Source organism: Erpetoichthys calabaricus, chromosome 18 (assembly GCF_900747795.2).
Source record: "Erpetoichthys calabaricus chromosome 18, fErpCal1.3, whole genome shotgun sequence".
NCBI classification, from domain to species: Eukaryota; Metazoa; Chordata; class Cladistia; order Polypteriformes; family Polypteridae; genus Erpetoichthys; species Erpetoichthys calabaricus.
This window is the reverse complement of record NC_041411.2, coordinates 88,431,078-88,452,852: the sequence shown is the minus strand read 5'-3', so window position 1 is coordinate 88,452,852 and position 21,775 is coordinate 88,431,078. Positions and strand designations below refer to the sequence as shown.

General features: G+C 44.3%; 1 protein-coding gene across 3 annotated transcripts in view; it reads left to right on the top strand.

Moving 5' to 3' along the window:
• Nucleotides 1-1,065: 1,065 nt before the first annotated feature.
• The window catches only part of LOC114668664 (kelch domain-containing protein 8B-like), a 523,257-nt gene continuing 502,547 nt past the window's right edge, over nt 1,066-21,775 (top strand). For 2 of the 3 annotated variants that reach the window (XM_051921169.1, XM_028824538.2), the window contains exon 1: nt 1,066-1,696. The gene's annotated coding sequence lies outside the window, so the exon portion shown is untranslated. Of the gene's footprint in view, nt 1,747-21,775 lie in introns of all 3 variants that reach the window. The other variant, XM_051921167.1, reaches the window with a different exon arrangement.

Below are 21,775 nucleotides of genomic sequence, written 5' to 3'. Positions count from 1 at the left end.
GAACACAGTGTGCAGGATATGGCTCAATAAAAGCGGCCAAATTTAAAGAATACTTTCGGAAGGCGCTTACCCCAGAATCGCGACGATCTGACGTTATCTCAAACTCTTATTAGAGACGCCACAACCCCCCATCATCCCGTTACTTCAACATGTGTGTTAAATTGAAAAGAGTGACCCCAATGGGGGGTGCCCGTGAAGTCTGGTATATGCAGGTATTTGAGTTTTCGCGCAATCGTCCATGCATGTCAGAACGCAGAACGTGAGGAAGAAGGGACTGGAAGCCTAATTCCACTGGGCAGGTTGTGGGGGGCGTCGGGGCTCTGAAACATTTGAGTCTGGACGCCTGGGATCAGTGGGTCAGCGACTAAAGCCACCGAAAGACAACCCATCACCCCTGAAGCCAAAGATCGTGTATCCTATCCAGGATCAGTTCCTTATTTGCGCTCCATGAGCGACGGGTGGTTTCTCGCCCCCAAAAACAAAAAGATTGCATTAAGCCACTTTAGAAAATAGATGATGGATATGAGCGTCAATTTTAAATAAATAAATAAACCCGCTTTAATCCAACACCGGGTCGAAGCACCACAGCCGCATCGGGTGGCCAGGAGACCAGTTCATAACTACCCCCCCCCCCCCCCCAACACAAATACAGACCGCCACTTCACCTGCAAATCTTTGCTGTGCCCTGAAGAAAACCGCAGCAGACACGTGGAGTAAGAAGAAACTATTTCCGTTACATGACAAATAAATCTGAATGTCGCCGCCAGAAGGACCCACCGACCTTAAGCACGACCACATTCATAGCGTCAAGCAGTTGTCTTCAGAGCACCAATGCGCTATTATAACATCATATTTTGTTCATTAGTCCGTTTAATATTGTAAGAATCGATCACTGGTACGTTTGTCAATCGGTAATAAGGCACAATATGAATGAATGCCGATGGGTGATCCGCCGCCGAATCGAAGCAGTTTTGCTGTCCAGTCAGAAGACCATCTCTGTGCGGAGTGCTCGATCTTCAAAAGTTTGCTACTGAGTCGTGTATGCCAGGTTTATCAGCACGCCTTGTCCCTGAGCTTGCCGATGGAGTGGCATCCCGTCCCCGAGTGGTTGCACCCTGGCATCCGATGGTTGCGTAGCTCGTGGCCCTTCTGTAACCTGAAGCGGATACAGCGGATTCAAAAGGCCTGCTGATTCCCACCGTCCTAGTTTCCAAAGAGTTAACGACGCCGACTGTTCTCATCATCGCTTGTATTATTTGCCTCGTATTCTGTGAATGACAGAGAGGTAGATGCAGAGGTGGAGCGTAAGAAGGGAGGGGGAGCGCGCGCACCGAGGCAGCCTGACAGCAATCGGAGACATCTGCGCCGCGTTCTTGCTGGAGACAGACTGAGACCGCACACGAGCGCATCTGAAAGACCAAAAAGATAAGGGCGAAAGGCGGACAAAAGAGGAGAAAAAGAAGACCCTGGTAGGCGAATGCGAAAAGACTGGATCGCGACTGCCGTTGCATTCGCATAAACGAGAGCGAAAGTAAAAAGAAGAAGAAGAAGAAGATGCCACGAAAACTCTCGCTAGGATGCAAAGGAAGGCGCAGACTCGCGGACTAACACGAGCTTCGGCTGACATGGAAAGCGCTTGGCATTTCTTGCTGGGTTTGAAGAGATGAAAGTTTACTAGTGCGGAGAAATAAACGAGGTAATCATAACACGACTTTCTATACATTGTGCTGCTGAAACCGTCCTAAGGTCTGTGCTTTATTTTAATCGTGTTTACAAGTGTGCGCGGCTCTTCGAGTACACTGAATTTACTGTATGTACCGATATCCCCGTCTATCCATTTTCTGAAATTGTTTTTTTTTTTTTACTAACAAATGATTATAGAAAACCGTAGTAGTAATTGTGCACAGGGTGGTGCCTTCCTGGACGGGACGCCAGTCCATTGTAAAACAGCAGCAAAAAAATATGACATTTTCCCCATAGGCTCCAAATCCACGCTATTAAAAGCTGGTAGCGTTAGTATCTTAATTGGTTGTTGTCCGATACCACTTTGTACCCGGGTTAAAAGTTTAACTGTTATCCTTGATAGTTCTCCTCTTCAATCTCACATTAATTCTGTAGTTCAGTTTTTTTTTTAACTATCATCGTGGCGACATTTCTCGATTACGTTCTTCTTTCTCTTAGGCTTCGACCGAAATATTCTCACAAGCATCCAGTACTTCAAGAGTTGATTACAACAATGCCCTTCCTTCTCTTGTTCTTAGCAAGTCACTAAAAGAGGCTTCAGTTGATTCAGAACGCAGTCGACCGTTTACTTACTCACACCAAGGCTCGATCACGTGCCTGTCACCTGTCCTCTCCAGCCTTCAATGGCTGACACTTACATGTCACATTCTTTACAAGATTCACCTACTTACGCACACAATCCCACACAGCTTTGACCCCGGTCCGCTTGTTGTCCCTTATTTCCGACTTTCCACAATGGGAGCTTTTAGCTGTGTGGCCCCCCAAGCTCTGGAATTCGCGTCCTTGACAGAGTAGGTCTTCAGACTCAAGAATTGAAAACTTAACTTTTTAAACTTGCATTTTCTGTGTGTTAGACATTACTCTATGATTTCTAGTCTGCTTTGTGTTATTTAATAGTGTTTAATATTTGGTGGTTTTTTTTTTTTGTTTTGCACTGTGATACTGAGTGTTTTGAAAGATGTAAATAATAATAATAATATCATCATCTTCATCATCGCCCTCCTCTAAGCGCACGCGAAGTAATTATTATTATTATTATTATTATTAATTTCCGCATACAGTTCCAAACTCTTATACTGCTCCAGTTCTGGATCACTCCGCCTTAGCGGCAACGCGCGAACGCAATTAGATATACAGCGGTGGAGTGTAAAAAGTTTGCTAGAAATATAACAACGATGAGAAAGAAGGGTTAAAGTGGCAATGGCGGAGCTACAGACGCCGGGATCCATTGTGGAAAAGGAATTGCGCTACCATTTATATTTGGAGAATTGTTGATTATTATGTAGGCAATATCGGATTTTCCAAATCATTCCGAACTACTCATTTTTAGAAATGGCTTGACGTGAAGTTGGCACCATTTTCAGGCAGGCAGGGTATCTGAATCAGCAGTTCTCCTGATTTAGCGCTCTGTCATTGAAGCCTGCATTCTCCTAACCCCACATTATCGGGTTATTATTCTAGGGAGCATTGACAGTTTCTTAGGTAATATTCTCGAGAAAACGAAATGTAACCTTTGCTGCTGTCGAGCTGGCTAAGCAGTGACAACCACTGACAAGAACAACGTTGGCGACAGATGACACCTCCTGTAATGCGAACACCAATGTAAAGCGCCTTTGCATCGCGTGTTTCTGCAGGCTGTGTCATCGTGTTGGGCGATTTATTGCAAGTCTGCTTTGTCTCAAACTCTGCTAACGTACGCATATTGTCAGTACTGAAATCCATTTTCCAACCCGCTGAATCCGAACACAGAGTCACGGGGGTCTGCTGGAGCCAATCCCAGCTAACACAGGGCACAAGGCAGGAACCAATCCCGGGCAGGGTGCCAACCCACCGCAGGACACACACAGACACACCAAGCACACACTAGGGCCAATTTTAGAATCGCCAATCCACCTAACCTGCATGTCTTTGGACTGTGGGAGTAAACTGGAGCGCCCGGAGGAAACCCACGCAGACACGGGGAGAACATGCAAACTCCACGCAGGGAGGACCCGGGAAGCGAACCCAGGTCCCCAGGTCTCCCAACTGCGAGGCAGCAGCGCAACCCACTGCGCCACCGTGCCGCCCCAGTACTGAAATCCGATTTTATTATTTTGGGTCAAAAAAACCCCAAGCGCCGCGCTCAATAACACCACCTAATGAAGTAAGCTGCGAAAACTTCAGTTTTACACTTAGTGGAGTTCATTTGCTTTCGGATGATAACGCCGCGAGAGGCCATAGACGCCGAGGGTGTGTGTGTGAGTGTATCACAGCTGTCGATGTGCCAATCCAAGTGTAACCCGGTCGCCTTTTTCGGAGTCTCCCTGCGTCTTCTCTCAAGAATTCTCTCCGCGTCTAAAGATGATTGTACTTCATAGACAAGATCTGTGGTGACCAGCAATCCTGTCATCATCACGTCGTTTTCCTGAGATCTCTAAAAAAAATATTCGAGAAAAGCATACAAGGATGATATTACAGTACACGATCTCCCTCGGTTTCCGTAACAACTTTCCTTATAGTTTAACAATGCGAATATTAATTGTGAGTTCATCCCACCGTTTAACTTTTGGGCGTTGTATTTATTTACGAATGTCTTTTTTAATTGGTTGAGTATCGCCGTGTTTCGAACTTTGAATTTGTTCCGCTTCGTTCGAGGGGCGTCTGTACTGGTTTGGAAGACACCCGGTGCGATCAAATGGGTGCCGCCATTGCCTAAATCGCCCCGATCAAGTGGTGCCGAGGGAACTAAATGTGCGCATTCATCATCGTCTTTGGGATATCGAGGCGTTTCCAGTTATTAACTCTCACATGGGTTCGAGACGCCTGCGGTCTGCTCGTTTGATTTTTTTTCCCGACGTCCAACAGCAAGTGGAGAGAACGTGAAGTGAGAGACGCGAGTTGATCGTTCGAATGGCTGCTAGCCATGCTGTACAAAATATGAAGAGAGTCCGAGTGCGGCCGGCCACAGGTTATTCTAACAAAAGGCTGAAATCACGTGCTCGATTCCCAGTTCAGCCTGTCATCAATGAACTGGTCCGCCGTGTTCGAGTTCGAGAGCCTGGGCTGCCGCTTCCATTAAGTGGGCTCCTCCTGTGGCAATGGCTTCTTGGCTGGTGTCTGCTGAACGCGCTACACTCTTCGACATTGTTTCAAAATAAACTTGTCAGCGTGACAGCTGAGAGATTGGAGTTAGAAACCGTTATGTGAAAGTGAAGAAGACTCGTTTTTTTAATCGATTGAAGATAGTTGTGTAACAAATAGCAAGACACTATTATTAATTATTATTAAGAATTATTTTGATTGGATGAATGATTTGATGTGACCTACATTGCAGGTGTTAATGAAATATCATGTGGAAAGCAGCCCGGACACAGACAGGCGGAGAGCGATGGTTCGCCCAACACACGTTTATTATACATACTGTTATTTACAGTGAAGCACACAACTCCCCCAAAACTCCCCCAAAGCCCAGGCCTTTTTATAATGCCTCTTTCTCTTCAGGCCGCATCCTTGCCTCTCCTCCCGAGCTCCGTCCTCCTCCACTCCCAACTCAAGCCCACGAACGGAGCGAGGCGGCCCCTTTTATATCCACCCGGATGTGCGCCAGGTGCCTCCTGATTAGCTCCTGCCCGCACTCCCCAGTGTGGCGGAAGTACCGGCTGTGCACCCGGAAGCACTCCTGGGTGTCCCTGGTCTTCTTCCTCCCAACACTTCCGGGTGTGGTGGAAGTGCTGAGGGCCAGGACTCCACAGGCAACAGGGCGCCCCCTGGCGGTGACCACGGGCCCCTATAGGGTTGAGCTTCCAAGCTCAGTTCCTGTGGTCCCCAAAGTAACCAGGCCGGTCGCCCCCTCGTGGTCTGGAGGAGGCGTGAGTTCTCCTCCGGTCCTCCCGGGCGTCCCGGTTGGGTACCACCCCCAGCCGCTTGCCACAATCAGTGCAATAATCAATCAACATTATCAGCTCTTCACACTGCATTCTACCTCGATTTGTGGAGAGTTAATAAGGAGTGACCAGTTGGTGCCAGCATGCCCCCATGCCACCTGCTCTGAGATTCCCTGTTTCCCTCACAATGTGCAACACCGGTCAGGGCGGCTGTGCTCTCTTACTTACGGCTCTATGTTCTTTAGGATTCAGTCAGTAATGATGGCCACGTTCTGGGGACACAAGGTCCTTCTTTCAAAGTGTAGCACCTTTGTCTTTTACTTTGTTGCTTGCCAGGCACTCTTAAAATTTAACGCATCAAAGCGATTCTTCAGAGCAATGCCACAGGGGAAATGTTTTTTGTCCTCAAAATAGCCATCCATGTGAAGGTCCCAAAAAGAACCTTCGTTTATTTAGCTCTGTAAGAGTTGCCATATAAATAGCCACAAATGGACGGTAACAGACTTGTTTAAGACCAGTGACTAATAAGTCAGGGCTGTGGAGTCGGTAGATAAATCCTTCGACTCCTTAGTTTCTGGTACTTCTGACTCCGACTCCCCGACTCTGACTCCGCTGTATTTAATATGCTGATGTATTTTCCATGTTGATTAAAGGAAGGCAACATACACGTCATTTAACCACAGAACTACTGGCTATGAATCTGACTCTCTACTGTATTGGCCAGTTTAAACAAAAGACAAGAACCCCTGAACACACATCAGGCCATAGCACACACCTCCACCTACATCATTACACTTGTTTACACTCAAGTTAACTTTTTAAACACATTATATCTGAAATAAAATGAAAGCACTTTTTGTAAGGTACCATAATCCAGATTACAATATGTGAATGTCAGGTTGTATAATAGCTCATCTGAACTTCACACTAGTAGTAACACAACTATGCACTCGGCTTTATTCTTACATCAGATGAGTACTTAATTATGACTATTGTTTGTGAAATGGGACATTTGAATTTGCTGTATTTGTTTGTCATTACAATTTAAATTTATTAGGAGTCGGAGTCGGTACATTTTTGCTGACTCCAGGTACCCAAAATTGTCTCTGACTCCGACTCCACAGCCGCGGTTTAAGTGGACTCTTGCTGCAGCATACAGCAGCTCAGCTTAAGTTCAGGGGCTCTTGGTCTCTCTCAGTGCCCTGCTGCCCACTGTTTTGTTCACATATCAATGAACATTTTCAAAGCCCAAAGAAGTAATTTCATATGCAAAGAACCCTTCATGGAATGAAAGGGTTCTTTGTCAAGCAATGGTCCACACAACCCAGTAAAAGTGCCATTAAAGAGCGGGTATTTTTAAGAGTGCCATGTGCAGAGATCTCGGAGGAACTCTCTCGACCCCACAGTTCCCAGTTAAAGTCTTTTAGGTGCTTCTGCCCCATATAGACTTCATGCCTTAAATGTTCACATTCTTCCATCCATCCATTTTCCAACCCGCCGAATCCGAACACAGGGTCACGGGGGTCTGCTGGAGCCAATCCCAGCCAACACAGGGCACCACACACACACACACACCTACTAAGCACACACTAGGGACAATTTAGGATCGCCAATGCACCTAACCTGCATGTCTTTGGACTGTGGGAGGAAACCCATGCAGACACGGGGAGAACATGCAAACTCCACGCTGGGAGGACCCTGGAAGCGAACCCAGGACTCCTTACTGCGAGGCAGCAGCTCTACCACTGCGCCACCGTGCCGCCTGTCACATTCTTTAATAAGTTAATAATCTTTAAAAAAATGATTTAAGGAATCCACCTGATTCAGTTTCAGAGTTCTGAGAACGTAAGGCACAAGGCAGAAACAAACCTCGGACAGAAGGCAGGGCACACACGGGCACAGGGCCATCTTAGAATCACCGGCTATTGCATTGGAGAAATTTGGGTTTTGCCCGAATATTTGTGCATGGATCAAACTACTGTATACCAATCCAGAAGCCTCAGTTTGTATTAACAACATTTGCTCAGACTACTTTAAACTAGAACGTGGTACCAGACAAGGATGTCCCTTGTCGCCACTGTTGTTTGCAATCGCCATTGAACCACTGGCGGTTCACTGTCGAAATTCTTATCAGATAAAGGGGATTATCAGAGAAGGACTGGAACAGAAAATTTCTCTATATGCAGATGATATGGTTTTATATATATCAGACCCAGAAAACACTGTGCCTGCTGTTTTAACAGCACTAACAGAATTTCAAAATATATCCGGTCTCAGATTTAATCTGAATAAAAGTATACTCTTTCCAGTGAATTCACAAGCATATAATATTAGATTAGATACCCTACCTTTTACCATAGCAGATCAGTTTAAATACCTACGGGTAAATATCACAAGAATCACCGGCTATTTAGTCATTCTTAAGGGGAATTCTCAGTTTAAAAGAACAAAGTATTTAGAAAGGAACAAGTTTTATATGTGTAGGGTGCCAGTCCATCACAGGGTGAACACACACACACACACCAAACGCATAAAGGCTGATTTAGCGTCACCCTAACCAGTATGTCTTTGGACAGTGAGAGGAAACCCACGCAGACATGGGGAGAACATGCAAACTCCATGTGGGACGCCAACCCTGGTCACCTTACTACTGTGAGAGAGCAACGCTGCCACTGTGCCACGGTGCCGCCTCATTGCTGTTATGATTGAATGAATCCATCTTGTCGTTGGTTGTCCTCATCCCCTTTTTCCTTCAACTTTTCCAAGCATTTCATTCTCATAATATGTTTCAAATGTACAAAAGCTTCAATATGTATATCAGTGCGTCAAGGGAATGTTCAGGCTTGATTTGATCAAATATCCATTTATTTGGTTTCTGGGCTGTCCGTGGCATTCTGAAAAGTCTCCACTAACACCACAGGGTTGGCTCTGAGACTCAGGATCTGCGCCAGTATCCAGAAGGTTACCGATTCAAATCCCTCTTACTACAAAAAGAGATCCCACTCTGCTGGGCCCTTGAGCAAGACCCTTAACTTGCAGTTGCATCAGGGGTGTTGTACAATGGCTGACCCTGCACTCAGACCCCAAGAGGTATGCGAAAAGTAAGAAATTCCTAATACAAGAAATTTGAGGCAAAATAAAGAACAAAACAGTTCAAAGGCAGAGATCCTCTTCCTATCCTGCTTCTTCGAAGCCCAGTTTACACAGCTGTACAATGTCACAAAATTAATAAATAAATAATCATCGCCAGAACAAGCCTGGTCATTGTTTTCATAGCTGAGGATCTTCCCAAGGGTTTTCAGGACAGCTCTTCCTAGCGACAGCCTGATGAACACATCCTGACTGCTGGATGATCCTCTGCTGTTGCGTCTATTACCGACTCTAAATGCAGAGGGGAACGGATTGAAGATGAGGATTTAGTTATTCATCTTATACATCAATCAGCTTAAAAATGACCAGTCCCTGCACCAATATGTCCAGTTTGCTGTAACTCTTTTTGGTCATTTTGTAAGATGACGGTAGTTTATAACCTCGGAATTTGCTTATGTAGTATAAATCAAGAGCAAAAGCACAAAAGTCCTATTTTAACATTATTTTTTAACAAAAATTTAAAAAAAATGTGGACATTGCTGACATGCTCAGTAGAGTCAGTGTGGTCCGTGTCATGCTTTACAGTTTAGCCACTAGGGGGCCACCATACCTGCTTACACTCGAGGCTCGTCTTTGGCTGCAGTGCTGAACATCAATGGCTTCAGACACCAGAAATCCTCACGTCAGCAGGGATTTGATTTTTCTTTTTTTTTTTATACAGGGCTCATGAGGCAGAGCTCACACCACAGTGCTGGCAGCCAGTTTACAATTACCAAGTTACCAAGTCAAGTTCATTTTTATTATGAAGTGTGTACATTACAAAGACATTCATACTTGCACGCCACCCTGAGAATAGTGACAGTAGTATATTACAACCAGCAGGCACTGAATCTACGCTGTATTTTTATTTACTAGTCGTAACAGCGCACCCTGCCATCTGTGGAAAGAAGGCTGTAATACTGGATGTGTGTGTGCAAAAGAACGATGAGAAAATGGATGAATAACTTGCATGCTTACAAGTTCCATGTGTACCCAGCAGCCTGTGTGATGCTTATCAGCTAGTGGTGTATATACTTGTCTGCTTATGCAGCTATTAATTGAATTACATGACATATTTCAGCAGAAAATACTTCCTTATAAATGAACTTTTGAGTAAACACTCTTATCTTCTGTAGGATTTTAATTGATTAATAATGAATAAGATGCCCAACCAGAAGGATGCCATAATGATTTGGAAATTAATTAGCAGTTTTGCCTTCAGCAATACCAGTAATTAATTAAGTAATTCGGTAAGGCTCCTACTTTATTTACCTTAACTTTCTCTGTTGTAGGATGCGGGACTCCGGCCTTTAGTCTTACTGAAGTATCAAGGCAACTGAAGCACACGTGTTTTAAGGAACAGAATAATGCAGTTTATTAATACACACAAGGATTATAGAAGTATGATAATTGAATATATCCATCCATCCAGTTTCCAACCCGCTGAATCCGAACACAGGGTCACGGGGGTCAGCTGGAGCCAATCCCAGCCAACACAGGGCACAAGGCAGGAACCAATCCCAGGCAGGGTGCCAACCCACCGCAGGACACACACAAACACCAAGCACACACCAGGGCCAATTTAGAATCGCCAATCCACCTAACCTTCATGTCTTTGGACTGTGGGAGGAAACCCACGCAGACACGGGGAGAACATGCAAACTCCACACAGGGAGGACCCGGGAAGCGAACCCGGGTCTCCTAACTGCGAGGCAGCAGCGCTACCACTGCACCACCGTGACGCCCTAAATGAATATATACTGCTCAAAAAATTAAAGGAACACTTTTTAATCCGAGTATAGCATCAAATCAATGAAACTTGTGGGCTATTGATCTGGTCAGTTAAGTAGCAGAGGGGATTGTTAATCAGTTTCAGCTGCTTTGGTGTTCATGAAATTAACAAGAGGTGTGCTAGAGGGGCAACAATCAGACGACCCCCAAAACAGGCATGGTTTAACAGTTGGAGACCACTGACATTTTTCCCATCTCATCTGTTTTTTCACTTGTTTTGCATTTGGCTATGGTCAGTGTCACTACTAGTAGCATGAGGCGATACCTGGACACTACAGAGGTAGCACAGGTACTCCAACTTCTCCAGGATGGCACATCAATACGTGCCATTGCCAGAAGTTTTGCTGTGTCTCCCAGCACAGTCTCAAGGGCATGGAGGAGATTCCAGGAGACAGACAGTTACTCCTAGAGATCTGGATATCTGGCCGTAGAAGGTCCTTAACCCATCAGCAGGACTGGTCAGTATCTGCTCCTTTGGAAAACGAGGAACAGGGTGAGCACTGCCAGAGCCCTACAAAATGACCTCCTGCAAGCCACTGGTGTGAATGTCTCTGACCAAACAATCAGAAACAGACTTCATGAGGGTGGCCTGAGGGCCCGGCGTCCTCTAGTGGGCCCTGTGCTCACTGCCTGGCATCGTGGAGTTCGATTGGCATTTGTCATAGAATACCAGAGTTGGTAGATCCACCACTGGCACCCTGTGCTTTTCACAGATGAGAGCAGGTTCACCCTGAGCACATGTGACAGACGTGAAAGGGTCTGGAGAAGCTGTGGAGAATGTTGTGCTGCCTATAACATCGTTCAACATGACCGGTTTGGTGATGGGTCAGTGATGGTCTGGGGAGGCATATCTATGGAGGGACACACAGACCTCTACAGGCTAGACAACTGCACCTTGACTGCCATTAGGTATCAGGATGAAATCCTTGGACCCATCGTCAGACCCATTGCTGACAAGTGATAGAGATGAAGGAAATGGTTCACATGGTAGCACACAGAAATGTACTACAAACATGAATGCAGCAATACGGTTAGAAACACACACGCACACACACCCACACGCACACCCACACACACACACACACACACGCCCCTCTGAATCAGCTTTAAAATCTGTGTTCTTTAAGCAGCCTGTTCAAATTGCCTTTCTGATGTGTCCATATTCATTATCTTCAGACTTTCCAGCTGCTCAGGCCTATGATGGTGGTTGGTGTCACAATTGCCTAAGAATATCAGGCAGCAGCTATGACAAGAATAATCCATTTTTGTCAGATTTCTTACAGATTTTTTATTAATCTGTACTATCACATTAGATATTGTAAAAAAGAATCAAGTCAGAGTAGAGCATTGCAGAGAAGTATAATAATAATGGGCACATCTCTAATAATGGGCACATTCACAACATGCTTACAAACCAATTAGCGCATGATAAAGGATACACTGATCAGCCACAACATTAAAACCACTGGCAGGCAAAGTGAATAATACAATACCGTGTCAAGAGGTGGGATACATTAGGCAGCAAAAGACCAGTTAGTCTTTGAAGGTGGTGTGCTGGAAGATGGAGAAATGGGCAAGCGTAAGGATCTAAGCGACTTTCACAAGGGCCAAATTGTGTTGGCTTCACGACTGGGTCAGAGCAACTCCAAAACAGCAGATCATGTGGGGTGTTCCTGGTATGCAGTGGTTAGTATCTACCAAAAGTGGTCCAAGGATGGATAACCGGTGAACCAGCGACAGACTCCCAGGTACCCAAGGCTCATTGATGTACCTGGGCAGCAAAGGCTAGCAAGTCTGGTCCGATTTCAAAGAAGAGCTACTGTAACACAGGTTGCTGAAAAACATAATGCTGGCCATGAGATAAAGATGTCAGGATGCACAGTGCATTGCAGAGTACCCATGCCGACCCCATCCACTGCTAATAGTGTCTAGAAAGGGCATGTAAGTGACAGACCTTGACCATGGAGCCTTTCCTGGGGAAGAGATGGTAGCAGGAAGAAGCCAAGCTGGCAGAGGCAGTGTGATACTCAGTGCAATGTTCTGTTAGCAAAGCTTGGGTCCTGCCATTCATGTGGATGTTAATTTGACACGATTCACCTACCTAACAATTGTGGTAGACCACATACACCCCTTCATGGTAATGGTATTCCCTGATGGCAGTGGCCTTTTTCAGCAGGATAATGCGCCTGGCCACACTGAGAAAATTATTCAGGAATGAATTGAGGGACATGACAGAGTTCAAGGTGTTGACTTGGCCTCCAAATTCCCCAAATCTCAATCCAATCGAACAACTGTGGGATGTCCTGGAAAAATCAAGTCTGATCTGTGAAGGCCCCACCACGCAACCTACAGGACTTAAAGGTCCATGTCTTGGTGCCAAATAACAAAGGACACCTTCAGAGGTCTTGGGAAGTCCCTGCCTTGGTGGGTCAGAGTTGTTTTGGCGGCACAAACGGGGGCCTTACCAGTATTAGTCGGGTGGTTTTAAGGTTGTGGTTGATTGGTGTGTATAATATTCAATCTATCAAGTAGCAGACAGCAATGTTAATGTGAAGGTGATGTCACTATCAGGAAAGCAACGGCCATAAAGAAGAGGAACATAAAGGAGTGTCAAAATGTAAGAAAGGGTGTCTTGTATCAGCAGTGCAAATGTCCCATAAGGCTCTTTAAAACAAGTTCTTCAATTGTGGGACTCTTAGCCTAACTGTTTACCAGTTGTGCAGGCCCCAGTATAGTTTACAGTATGGCACCTTGTAGTAAGCCCATTTTAGGAATTGCTTTCTGGAAATGCAGGCCCTCAGTGTCGTCCAGCTGAACGAGTCATCTGAATGGAGCTGCACTGGCCAGCCGTTTAGGGGTGTGAGCTGCCGTGATTAATAACATTTCTAGTAGTCTGCCAGAAGAAAAGTCAACTTCCTTTAACAGTTAAAGTTCAGCAGAATAAGAACAAAGGGGAATTGCAAAATCAATGATATATTGACCCATTTCATCTATAAACTGGTGTTAACATAAAATCAGTTGACTTCAAAGCATTTACACATCCAAAGGCCCAGTAAAACACAAAGCTGAGTGCTTCCTAAAGTGTATTTATATTATATAAATGAGAGCGACACAGGCTTCCAGACACCCTACAACTGAATTAAGCCAGTGTAAAAAGCGTCAGTTCAGCGCTGGGCACACTCACCCAGGCTGGGCCATTTTGGAGTCACTGACTATCTAACAGACACGTCTTTGGGATGCGGGAGGAAATTCACCCAGACAGTTTCCAAATCGAAATGGTTAAAATTAGTGATAAGCAAAACGATTCACTTGAAATGGAATTTGCAGCAAAACTGATTTCACTTTGTAAGAAAATTCGCAAATAAATTGCGTTACGCTTCCAGTGAAATTTGTGGCATTGACACAACAAGATGAAAGGCATTTTGTTCCTGCCTGGAAAAGTTTTTATACATTAACTAGGGGCTTTGCCCCCTGCTCGCTTCGCTTGCTAACCCCCCAAGCCTGCGCTACACGCCAGCCACTTCATGTCTGTGCCGCTGCTTGCTGCTGCTGCTGCTGCACATCTCACATTTAAAAGCCTGTACAGCAGCTGTCCTTTTGTCTCACTGCCTTGTCTCTATGACATTCTACTTTGTCATCTAGTCTTTGTGTTTTATTTCCGGCCCCAGGCCTGGTTGGCACAAAGTCTTGGCACAAAGTCTCGGGTGTGGCGGAAGTGCTGCCTGCGAGTTCAGCTCCTCTTCTGACAGCACTTCCGGGTGTGACAGAAATGCTGCGGACCACAGTTCTGGAGCTGTCCAGGTACGCCCTGGTGGTGGCCACATCCCTCCACCTAGGGTTGTGCTTCCAAGCATTGTGGCCCCCATGTAATCCCGGGAAGTTGCCCCCATGTGGTCCAGGGAAAATCCTGCCCTTTTCCCGGTCCTTCCCGTCTTCCAGCGTCCCAGTGGGGAAAGGTCCCTGGACATCTGCAGTAAGGAGACTGTGGAAGATTGTGGGTTCGCTTCTTGGTTCCTCCCTGTGTGGATAGCGCTTTGAGTACTGAGAAAAGCGCTATATAAATGTAATGAATTATTATTATTATCTGTCACAATATGTAGGTTTTAAAATAAGCTGATTTAAAGCGTGACAAAAAATGTGACATAAATTCGTTGCACTTTTAGGCTTAGGATTTTCTATATATAGAGTAGATTCCATGTACATCTGCCAGTCATTGAGTATTTTAAATTATAAAAATAAAAAAAATTTAAAAATCACAGAAGTGTGCAGACTGGTTGTAGCGGTCAGGAGCCGCTAAGATCCACACCGCCAAAGATGACGGTGATTTATTTATTTTAATAGCAGAGATCCCAGGAACGTCCCCAGCCTTGGATCGACCCACACACTCTCACCACAGAGACAAATAAGCACACTGGGAATGACAAACAATTATAAATATAATGACACGAATTGAGTAATAAAAACAGTAATACCACCCCTGACCCCTTCGGCGATATTACACATACACAAAATAAACACAAACACCACACAGCAAAGTCCATAAATACGAAAACAGGTTGAAAGACGAATAGTGACCAAGTTAAATCCAGCGATCTGTAAGTTGCAATGGAGAAGGGAAAATACAGTCCTACCGGTATTTACTGATGAGGTTGATGGTTGATGGTTGATTCGGGAGCGCTCCACTGTTCCGAAAAATCCAATAATCCAATACAGCTCTCAGTGAACAGGTAGACAGACAATCCAGACCCCAACAAACGAATACAGTCCAAGACAAAATGATCAGAGTTCAAATAACAGCAGGAGAGACGACAAATAACCGCAACAAACAATACAAACCAAAAACAAAACTTTTTATTTCTCTTTGCCCTCTGCCCTCCTTTTATCTGCCTGTGACTACCTTTGACCCCAGCAGCCCCAGCAGGGACTGCTGGGAGATGCAGTTCTTAAGTAGCACTGCTACATGGTAATAGCAGGAGGCAGCAGGATTGCAGTGGCAACATTCCATATAGTGAGGTTTTCCTAAGGAGAAAACACAATGGATGATGATGCGTTTTACTTCATCTGAATTTGGAAAATATGTCACAATTTTTAAAAAGCCTACTGCACCCCTCCACGGCGATGTGAATGAGGGGCATAAATAGAATTGATTTTCGATGTTTGGCTGGAGAAATGAGCACAGCCCAGCATGGAATTGTGGACAAGGCTTGAGGGAGAGCATCCCTTGTTTTCCACCCAAACAATACCTTTACACCCAACAAAAACATTTTAGTAAGCTTTGCATCTCCTATAGTTAGGTCCATAAATATTTGGACTGAGACAACTTTTTTCTAATTTTGGTTCTGTACATTACCACAATGAATTTTAAATGAAACAACTCAGATGCAGTTGAAGTGCAGACTTTCAGCTTTAATTCAGTGGGGTGAACAAAACGATTGCATAAAAATGTGAGGCAACTAAAGCATTTTTGAACACAATCCCTTCATTTCAGGGGCTCAAAAGTAATTGGACAATTGACTCAAAGGCTATTTCATGGGCAGGTGTGGGCAAGTCCATCGTTATGTCCTTATCAGTTAAGCAGATAAAAGGCCTGGAGTTGATTTGAGGTGTGGTGCTTGCATGTGGAAGATTTTGCTGTGAACAGACAACATGCGGTCAAAGGAGCTCTCCATGCAGGTGAAAGAAGCCATCCTTAAGCTGTGAAAACAGAAAAAACCGATCTGAGAAATTGCTACAATATTACGAGTGGCAAAATCTACAGTTTGGTATATCCTGAGAAAGAAAGCAAGCACTGGTGAACTCAGCAACGCAAAAAGACCTGGACGTCCACGGAAGACAACAGTGGTGGATGATCGCAGAATCATTTCCATGGTGAAGAGAAACCCCTTCACAACAGCCAACCAAGTGAACAACACTCTCCAGGGGGTAGGCGTATCGATATCCAAGTCTACCATAAAGAGAAGACTGCATGACAGTAAATACAGAGGGTGCACTGCAAGGTGCAAGCCACTCATAAGCCTCAAGAATAGAAAAGCTAGATTGGACTTTGCTAAAGAACATCTAAAAAAGCCAGCACAGTTCTGAAAAAACATTCTTTGGACAGATGAAACCAAGATCAACCTCTACCAGAATGATGGCAAGAAAAAAGTATGGAGAAGACGTGGAACAGCTCATTATCCAAACCATACCACATCATCTGTAAAACACGGTGGAGGCAGTGTGATGGCTTGGGCATGCATGGCTGCCAGTGGCACTGGGACACTAGTGTGTATTGATGATGTGACACAGGACAGAAGCAGCCGAATGAATTCTGAGGTGTTCAGAGACATACTGTCTGCTCAAATCCAGCTAAATGCAGTCAAATTGATTGGGCGGCGTTTCATGATACAGATGGACAATGACCCAAAACATACAGCCAAAGCAACCCAGGAGTTTATTAAAGCAAAGAAGTGGAAAATTCTTGAATGTCCAAGTCAGTCAGCTGATCTTAACCCAACTGAGCAGGCATTTCACTTGTTGAAGACTAAACTTCAGACAGAAAGGCCCACAAACAAACAGCAACTGAAAGCCGCTGCAGTAAAGGCCTGGCAGAGCATTAAAAAGGAGGAAACCCAACATCTGGTGATGTCCAGGAGTTCAAGACTTCAGGCTGTCATTGCCAGCAAAGGGTTTTCAAACAAGTATTAGAAATGAACATTTGATTTCCAGTTATTTAATTTGTCCAATTACTTTTGAGCCCCTGAAATGAAGGGATTGTGTTCACAAAATGCTTTAGTTGCCTCACATTTTTATGCAATCGTTTTGTTCACCCACTGAATTAAAGCTGAAAGTCTGCACTTCAACTGCATCTGAGTTGTTTCATTTAAAATTCATTGTGGTAATGTACAGAACCAAAATTAGAAAAAAGTTGTCTGTCCAAATATTTATGGACATAACTGTAATTGCAAAATCTCCCATGAAATAAATTTTACTGTCACTTTTGCAAAACTATGCGGTAGAACTTAAACTTGCCCGTGTCTCCCATCTGTAGTTACAATTCACAAAATTATCCTAAATCCTAATAATACTAAGACCACAATTTCCAGTCTCGAACTATCATAATGGTTATTAAAAATGCAGGAGGGATGAAAAATGCAAAATTCCAGCATAGTTCATGTTTTTGTTCATACTTCCTTTACTCTTTCTGGAGACACGTTGTCTGTGAAATACTCTGTAAATAAGGAAAAGTCAACATCACCATTAATAAAGTCTCCAAATACAGATGTCCTTTACTGCAACAAACTTGAGGGAGCCTGCCGTGTGCACTGCCAGTTCAGCATGACAAGACTGAGAAGTATAACAAAGCAACGATCTTCACTAAGTTAGCTTCATTTGCATAACAGAGAGTTGGAAGCACTTCAGTTTGCACCAATCAGCATTCAGATAACTGGTATACTCTTTGAACATACCTATATCTTAATATTACCTAAAGGTTCCAAAACAGTTAAAACAAATTAAAAGTCTTCGGCACACATCTATATATCTATAGTAAAGAGGAACTTCCTATATAGAATTTTTTATTGAGAACAAAATAAAAAGTATTAATTGCCATTATCACCTTGGTAATTTACTGGGTACAAATGGTACACAATGGCTCAGGTAAACGGGCAGACACAGTCAGAAGCAGGTTATAAACTCATACAAACAGTTTTTCCCTAACCCAAGTCATTTTTTTTTTGGTCATATTTGTTTCCATTCGAACCTTGGACCTGTGTGTGTGTATACATTGGTCTGCAGATTTATATTCTGAACGTATAAAAAGTATTAAGGCACGGCAGCGATGGCAGTGGAGGCGAGGATGTGGTGCGTCTAAATACATGGGAAGGCACACATAGGGGATATTTGCTTTAATGTTTTGTTTTTTTATATTAGATCTGCTGCTGGATACTATGTTTGCATTTGCTGTCTTAGAATTGAAGTTTGTTTTTGGGTAAATTAAATATTACATTTTTGCTCTAATGAAACAGTCATACGGTAAATGTCTATCAGCCAGAACCTTCTTTATAAAAATGTCAAGCTCCATTGGCCTCAGCAGGGGTAAATGATACAACTCTTAACTGTCATTTTGAGCAGCAGTCATGCATCTGTTCATCCATTTATCCTTTCCTCGGTTTGATGAACCTGCCTAATACATCCATCTTTTTATTTTCAAACCAGCTTATTTAGCATGGGGAAAAATTGTGCATACCAGCACCATGAAGCACAAGAGCAAAGTGAGTGCTGGACTGGGTGCCAGTCCATGGCAGCACACATTGAAACATGAGCCCACGCTGTACTGATATGGGGTCAGTTCAGAGTTGTCACTTAACCAAAGGTGGTTGGTGAAGAGAACATGCAGACGCCACACTGACAGGGACTAGTCTGTTTAATCCATTAAAAGAACATAAAACACACAGACGTTTAGCTTGCCATTTCAGAACATTACACTCCGCAATATGACAGGGTGCCTCGAGAGGAGTTGTGGTATTGTATGAAGAAGTCAGGAGTGGCAGAGAAGTACGTAAGAGTTGTACAGGATATGTATGAGGGAAAGTGTGACCGTGGTGAGGTCTGCGGTAGGAGTGACGGATGCATTCAAGTTAGAGGTGGGATTACATCAGGGATCGGCTCTGAGCCCTTTCTTATTTGCAATGGTGATGGACAGGTTGACAGACGAGATTAAACAGGAGTCCCCGTGGACTATGATGTTTGCTGATGACATTGTGATCTGTAGCGAGAGTAGGGAGCAGATTGAGGAGACCCTGGAGAGGTGGAGATATGCTCTAGAGAGGAGAGGAATGAAGGTCAGTAGGAACAAGACAGAATACATGTGTGTGAATGAGAGGGAGGTCAGTGGAATGGTGAGGATGAGGGGAGTAGAGTTGGTGAAGGTGGATGAGTTTAAATACTTGGGATTAACAGTACAGAGTAATGGGGATTGTGGAAGAGAGGTGAAAAAGAGAGTGCAGGCAGGTGGAATGGGTGGAGAAGAGTGTCAGGAGTAATTTGTGACAGATGGGTTTCAGCAAGAGTGAAAGGGAAGGACTACAGGACGGTAGTGAGACCAGCTATGTTATATGGGTTGGAGACAGTGGCACTGACCAGAAAGCAGGAGACAGAGCTGGAGGTAGCAGAGTTAAAGATGCTAAGATTTGCATTGGGTGTAACAAGGATGGACAGGATTAGAAATGAGAACATTAGAGGGTCAGCTCAAGTTGGACGGTTGGGAGACAAAGTCAGAGAGGCGAGATTGTGTTGGTTTGGACATGAGCAGAGGAGAGATGCTGAGCATATTGGGAGAAGGATGTTAAGGATAGAGCTGCCAGGCAAGAGGAAAAGATGAAGGCCTAAGAGAAGGTTTATGGATGTGGTGAGAGAGGACATGCAGGTGATGGGTGTGACAGAACAAGATGATGAGGACAGAAAGATATGGAAGAAGATGATCCGCTGTGGCAACCCCTAACAGGAGCAGCCGAAAGAAGAAAAAGAAGAAGAAGAAGACACTCCGCAAAACATTTAACGCAATAATAATCAACAGCATAAACGGGTTTGGGTGGCTGGCTGGCTGTCTTTGCATATTCTTAAAAGCTTCTGTACTTGTGACCGCGTTACACCCATTGTGCTGTAATCCATATAATTAATGGTGAACAGCACTGGCACTGACCTCACATTAGAAGAATTAAACAGCAAATTCTTCATTTTATATAGTGCCTTTCATAGTCTTCGTCTGGCGGTTATTCAATTAACATTTAGTCTATGCCTTCTGAACCTATTATTATTTTTATTATTATTTTTACATGAGGGTATGTTTAAGATTTATTTATACGACATAACATAATATTCTCAAGCCCTGCTTAATCCATGTAAAGATCACGGGGGACTGGAGTCTGTCCTGGCAGCAAAGGGCACCTTCACTAGATGGGACGCCAGTCCATTACACACACACACACACTCACATGTGGGCCATTTTGGGAAGGCCAGTTAACCTTAATCTTTAGGAAAAAAAGAAGGACACTGGAGTAACTGGTGGAAAACCAGTAAGAAACATGTAATTCCCATGCAGTGCTGGATTTAGCCAGTGGACTCCGGATGTGTGAGACAGCAGCGCTCTTCACAGCGCCATTCGCTTTATTTGTTTTACGCTTTACCACGTAACGTGGACGCTTTACCACATTTAATGTTGCGTGGCTTACTTGATTTGAGTCTTCAGCTTTTAATTCTTGGTTGAGCTGCTTTCTTTGCAGGATTTGTATGTTGTCGTTGTGCACACACCGATTTCTTTGGAGGACTCTGCTTTCTTCCTAAAGTTGTGCAGTCAGAATTCTCTTAAACCCTCTATAAGTTCTTTATGATGGGCTGTCTGTGGAGTGGCCTTGTGCTGCTTGCTGTAATCCCTTCTTTCTGCCGACAGTGGACTAACTTCATGCTGAAGACTTCTTCCCTTTGACTCCTGCATTCTTCTGATTGCTTCTGAGAACTGTAAACTCTGCCCCAAGTTCATCACATTAACGACCTTGTCCTCATATAAAGTATACTAGCCAACCCGCGGCGTAACATACGCCGCATAATTATGTATTGATGGGTGAACACTTGCTGAACGACACAGTTGTCCAAATGGGGTGGGTTTGTGGATACCACTGTGAGTGAATGAAAAGATGGACCTCTGGAGAGAGCAACATACAATTGTCCGTGACTGAAAGCGGGATCGTCTGTGACGATGGAGGCCACGCTGGTGAAAGTTACTTCGTCGGTAGGGATAAGTTTCAGCACTTGTTCATTAAGGTGTAGCGAGTCTTCGTTGTTGACGCTTAATATATCTTGCGTACTGAGTTGTTCCGGAGTCACAGTTGAGAAACACTTTTTTAATGTCTTTTAAGCACAGTGAAAAAAATTAACATGTGAAACATCCGTAATGTAATAAGCCACCAAGAAAAGTAACATTGCAACAATGCACGCTACGATCCGATCGCTGTAAACAGAAGTGAAAACAAAATTGAGGCTGGTGCATTCTTTAACTGCCTTGTAGCGCAATGGTAGTGCTGCTGTTTTGCAGTAAGGAGACTGTGGAAGATTTTGGGTTCGCTTCCCGGTTTCTGCCTGTGTGGATAGCGCTTTGAATACTTAAAACACTGGTATATGAATGTAATGAAGTATTATTATTCTTATGTGTCTAACGCTCTCTCTCTCGCGCACCTGTATGCGTGTGTGTGTGTGTGTCGCTCGCTTGCTGCACG